The sequence below is a fragment of the Callospermophilus lateralis genome, chromosome 2 (assembly GCF_048772815.1).
Source record: "Callospermophilus lateralis isolate mCalLat2 chromosome 2, mCalLat2.hap1, whole genome shotgun sequence".
In the NCBI taxonomy this organism is placed as follows: domain Eukaryota; kingdom Metazoa; phylum Chordata; class Mammalia; order Rodentia; family Sciuridae; genus Callospermophilus; species Callospermophilus lateralis.
This window is the reverse complement of record NC_135306.1, coordinates 181,847,417-181,853,416: the sequence shown is the minus strand read 5'-3', so window position 1 is coordinate 181,853,416 and position 6,000 is coordinate 181,847,417.

Genomic DNA, 6,000 nt, shown 5'->3' with positions numbered 1-6,000 from the left:
TTCAAAAATTCAAAAGGAAAAATAACCTGAGATTTTTTCAAATGACAGCTCTCCTTTCTGCATGATTCCCTGTTCCTTGGGATTTTGTCTGTTCAAGTCCTGATTGCCTTAGCAACTCTCAATACTTTTAAACGTTTTTTGTTGTTTTGCTAGGAGGTACTATATTGTTGCTGGTTTCCCTAATAGTGGAATTCTATAGTGCTCTTTAAAATTTCAAGAGTGTTTTGATTTTACAGGACTACTACTTATTTATTTTCATGAAGATAAGAATGGGAAATACAGTAGAAGAGTTTGAAAAACAGTTGAAGAGTTTGACCTTAAGATAACTGGAATATTTTGAAGGTCAGAGATGGCATAGCCAGAGCTGTGTACTACGTGGGTTATGTTGGGAACAATACATGGAATAGAACAAATAGAAGCATAAAATAGGGAACCCAGAGATGATTTCTTCTACTTCTTCTTGCTTGAGACATAATCCAAACTTTCAGGTTCCCTGAACCTTGCTCTGGAAAAACCAGATTAAAAAAAACAAACAAACAAACAACAAAAAAAAAAAAAACTGCTCACCCTGCAAGAGTGAGCTTATGGGAAACAGCTCCTAACAGAATTGATAAAAGGTAGCTCAGGGGTAAAAGTAGGTCTATCTGGTTTAAACCCTATCCTGATATTAAGTAACTGTATAAATTTGATAAGATCAAAAGTATTCTGAACCTCCTTTATTTATCTGTAAAATGCAAATCCTAACACTGTATAGTTACTGCACAGGTTAGAGGTGATTTTGGAATTACGATTGAGCCAAGATTCAAACTCATGCAATCTGGTCCTGAAGCCAAATAATTAAATACTGCAATATACTGCCTGTCAGAGAGTCAGAGGCTATTGATGAAATTTCCTCAGGTATATTCCCAAAGACTACTGTGAAGTTCCCCTGTGTAGGAGAGCTTGAGGTTAGTAGAGATCGTTTAAAGGTCACCCAAGTCTTGCCCTGGCACATTGCTTCTTCCACATCAGGGGCTAGTGGCTCCTGAAAACTGGACCCTTTCAGGAGATTACAGAAGAGGTTTTTATCCCATAGACAGAAAACTGCAGTCAGAATTCAAATAAAAAGCAGTCACCTTCATTAGTGCAATTTCAGGTTTCTCTTACTTAGAATTCTGTCTCCATTTGTCCCAGGACAGCTTGAGACCCAATGCCTTAAAACATTCTACCAGAGAATAAAATAACCTTCATCTATTTGCCAGGACAAGCTCCTCCCTCATCTCCCAACTCTCCTCAGGATTCCTCTTGGCTCCCATGAATTTTCCTAGCCCCTGGTAAAATACTTCTGTAGGGAAGTGACTTAAACTATCATAGATGAGCTGTTACCATAATGTTCTATTCCTGCTAAACACAAATAAGGCCCCAGGTAACATGAGAAAAAGTTAATCTCCTAAAAGCTACATCACATGCCCTTGGTTCTGTGGCCTCTGAGGCTTTGTTCATGATATTTTCTCTACAGGAATACGCTTTCCATAACCCCCTGTCATCAGGTACCTTCACAACTGCATTAACGAGTACTCCTTATTTTGCAAGCAACACAGAACTCATGCTATCTAAAGTCAGGATGCATTGGCTTCTCTAACTGAAAACCTAGAAACAGGGAGTGCTTCAAGTTCAGGTGCAACTTGGTCCAGGTGTTCACAACATCATCAGGGATGCAGCAGTTGTTCTCTGAAATTTGATTTATTCTGTCCTCGCTGTGTGTGTTGACTTTATCCTCAGGCTAACTTCCCTTATGGAAGGGGGAAAAAAATTGCATTACTACTGCAACTCCCAGGATTCAAATCCTCATGCCATACAATCTTGAGGAAGAGACTTCTGTCTGAACATTCCTAGCAAGAAGTGCTGAGGTTCATTCTGATTGCACCATCCTGGGTCATATGAACCCCTCACCAAGAACATAGAATACTGGGATCTGCTTAGCATGGCCAGATGAACCATGGCTGGGGTTGAAGGAAAAGCTAGTTTTCTCAGAGTTATGTGAATTCCTGATGGAAACTTAGACTATTAGAATAGAAGACTGTAACCAATAGGAATTCAATACATCAGGGAATCCAGCCAAGCAACAAGGGAATCTAGAAGATTGGACAACCAACAAAAAAACCATGCTAAACATTGAACACAATCTGATTTACATCAAAGACTAAACTACTTTGGGATTGGCCTTGATTTTTTTTTTTAAAAAAAAAGAGTAATCTTTAAACCTCAGCAACATAAAAAAATAAAAGGACTCAAACCCTGATTGCTAAGTAGAAGAGAAATGGAAAAAAAAACCACAAGAGTTAATTTTATCATCTTTTGCAGTCAATCCAGTCTAAATGAAAACGTGTGGTTTTCAAAAGTATTTACTCCCATGTCAATGTTTATTTTAATGAATGTAAAGGTTTGTTCTTTAAACTGATATACTTTATATTAAAGAAAAGTATATTTGAATTTAATGATTTCCTCCATTTATTTTTCTTCAAATTGAGTTCAAGTCAAATTGAATTGTTTTTAAATTTTGACTAAAGATTGCATTTTTGTAAAATTATTTCTGTCAATGTGTCTATATATTATTCTTTTTATTTAATAAGTAATAGCAAGGGCATGGTTCAGATGTAAAGTTTTACGGTGAAGTCTTGCTTTCATTGTATCTCCCCATGCCCCCAGTTCTCAGCTCTCAAGCCATCTATTCTTTTATTATTCTAGAAGTCTGAAAAAGTGTCAATAAATATATGTAAAGAGTATTTTAAGTGATGGGATTTGGGGTATTTTTTTAAGCTTTCTTTGTGTCTTTCTATATCTCTTAATTTTTTTTTTTTCAAATAATGATTAGACATCACTTTTTAAAAGTCATCAGAACAGAAATGAAAATACTTCCCCTTCTCCAATGACAATTAAATCCCTTACTTTGGGGAAGCCCTTGTCAGGACTGGAGATGACCCTTCCTCTCTCTGGAATCCCGTATCCTTACACTGCCTCCTGGCACACGCCCTCTGAGACCGAGGTGACCTGGGTGCCCGTCATGGAGTCCTGCTGCAGGGGCTCATGGGAGTCTCGGTTCTATCACCAGCATTGCTGTGGCTGGACTCTTCAGAATCAGGAAAGGGCAACATCCCTCATGAGTTTTGAATTTCAAATTATACTCGACGCCACAGGGACATGTTTATTTTTGTTTTGGGCAAAACTCTATTTCCTGTTTCTAAGAAAGTAGACTCAAAGAAAGAAGAGTCATCACTTGGCCATTCAAACCACAGACAGTGCTTCTGTGAGCACTCATGTAAAAGGTAGGGCAGTTCCTGGGAGCTGAGTTCTTCAGCTGAGTGTGCCATCTGGGAAAAGTGTACAGTCATCCTGAACCTCAGTCTCCTTGTCCCGATGGAAAGACAGTCGTAATGACAGCACCTTTCTCATGGAGTTAAATGAAATCATACAGGAAATGGGCAGTGTTCTGTCTGACGCAGAGTAAATACTAAATAAATACCAACCGTCAACGTTACCTGTGAACCATGACCCTGGGGAGCAGCTCTACCCTTGGGAGATGCAATCTTCAGATTCAAAAGAGCAGCTTCCCCTGGAACTGACTGCATATATCCAGGGATCCAGGCTCTGCTGATTGTGTTTCCAATCCCCTCTCATCTCCACCATCTACAACCCCACCAGAGAACAACCCAGTGTTCACCTTAGTTCCCTAATCCATCTCAGGGAGATGAGGGAAGCCATTTCTCAATAGTTAAGCTGAATGGAAAAAAATTTAAATGAATGTTGGACTAGAGTCAATCTTATTTTCATAAATTCCTGGAACTTGCTATTTGGAATGACCTTAAAGATCATCTAGTCCAACCTGTTGATTTGCAGGTGAAGAAACGAAGGTAAGAGAGTTTGAGAACCTTGCCTAAGGGCCTGTGGTTAGTTAGTGTTGGGGCCCCGACTGGAACCCGGGGCTGGTGTCCCGTCTCCCTGCAGTCCCTAGTTCTTGATCACACTGCAGTGTAACATCTGTTAGTTGTTTATCTCCCTGACAAACTAAAAGCTCCAACTTAGAACTCTCTGCTGGCTCATTAGGAAGTGGAGGTTTAGAAAGGTCCAGTCGCCTAGGGTCACCCTTCATAGAAGCAAAGATATGAGAATTGGAAGGGGGATTGTTCCAACTCAAAGTCCAGTGCATTTTACTCGGTTAACCTGCTTTCCAGGCCTGGTGATGGAAAGATATCTCCTTCCCAAGGAAATAATAGTTGCCAACAAAGACAGAGTGGGGTAGGGTAGACCTGGAAGTCAGGTGGGCTCTGACACTGGGCTACTGGGTAAACTTGGACCAGCCACTTTTAAAAAATATCTTTTTATTAGTGTATTATACTTATATGTAATATTGGGGTTTACTTGGCCCAATTATACAAGCATGGAATATAATTTGCTCCCAATCAGTCCTTAGTACTTCCCCTTTCCCTCCCATCCTCCCTCTTCTTGTTCCTTTTCCTCTACTCCACTGGTCTTTTTTTAAATTATTATTTATTTATTTTTAATCAGGGTGCTATGGCTCTGTATGAAGGTGAAGTCCACTGTCCTATGTTCCTACATGTCCTTAGGAGAGTCTGGGCAGATTCATTCCACTGTTCCTTCTGTCTCCCATCCCTCCCCAAGTCCCCTTCCTCTCCTCCACTGACCTCTCTTCCATTCTCATGGGATTTCCTGGCCGTTGGTCATGTAGTGCCTGACACCCTGCTTGTCATGAGTAAGTAGTTGAAGTAAGTATGAAAATTAAGTATGAAGTAAGTTGAAATTCGGCGTGTTATTGAGTAAGTGAAGCACTTTTTTTCTCACATCATGAAACCGTGTCCTTCCCTCTTGCTTCCCCCTCCAAGGAGCCCCAGTGGAGACTCCAGCGTGGCCCAGAGTCCCGCGCATCCCCAGGCAGGTGAGACGTGTCCCCGGGTCAAACTTGAGAAATGGCTTCTGTTTTCCCAGCTCCGGCAGGGATCACCGACTCCGGCTGGTGTGAATGCCCTGTTTGTTTTCCTCCTCCTCTCTCTGTTTGCCATTGGAAAAGTCCATTAGTGTTGAGTGACGTGACTAAACAGTGAAGGACAGAACAGTAGATGTGTTAATAACACTTAGGTAAATACCATTTGTCATTGTCACCTCTAAGACTTTCAGAGAGGTGGCACCACTCCTGGTCCTGGACCGTCCTTTCTTTGGCTCTGTCTTTCCGCACCTGGAAAGACAGGTTTGGAGAGAGGAATCTGAAGGGGATTGGTGAGCAAGAGGAAGGAGGGTCTGGGAAGGGGACAGAGAACAAGAGAGAGCAGGGGAGCCACCCACACTCAGGTGCACACACGCGCACGTACACGCACACACACGCAAGGAAGCAGACGAGGGAGATGGACAGAGGGCAGAGGATTACAGGGTCCCTTGCCCGAGCGCACACTCTCTAGGGCTTCTGACTCTGCATTTGTGATTTCTTAGCAGCTCCAACTTGGACCTTCTGGTCACACATCTGCTCTTCCACCGACATCTAGGATGTGCGGCCTCACTGCCTGAGACTCAGAAGGGAGGTGATGTTGGCTGGATAAAGAGAACCAGCAGAAAAGGGTTTCACAGCATCACTAGGGAGGCCGGGGGTGGGGACGGGGGAGGAGCTTGCTTGTGGCTGTCTCCACTCTCCACATTGCAATGGAATGACCCTGTGATTGTGGGGACATGGGTAGGAGGATGGGATGTGACCATGAAGGTTCACATTTGATTGGAAAACATCTGTGAACTGGCTTCCTTTCTTGGCTAAGGGGCTCGGTGACCCCCAGCCTGACTTTTCGCACAGGAGTTTGTGCCAACTGGTTGTTCCGTCTAAGCATCTTTGGGGTCATGATTTTAAGGCCAGTGAGACACCGACTTTTCTTTGACTCTCCGTCTCTAGCTAGAATGGTCATGCATGACTTTAACGTGGGGTCAGTGACTCGAAGACACCAAGTTGGCTAAGTCTATTGC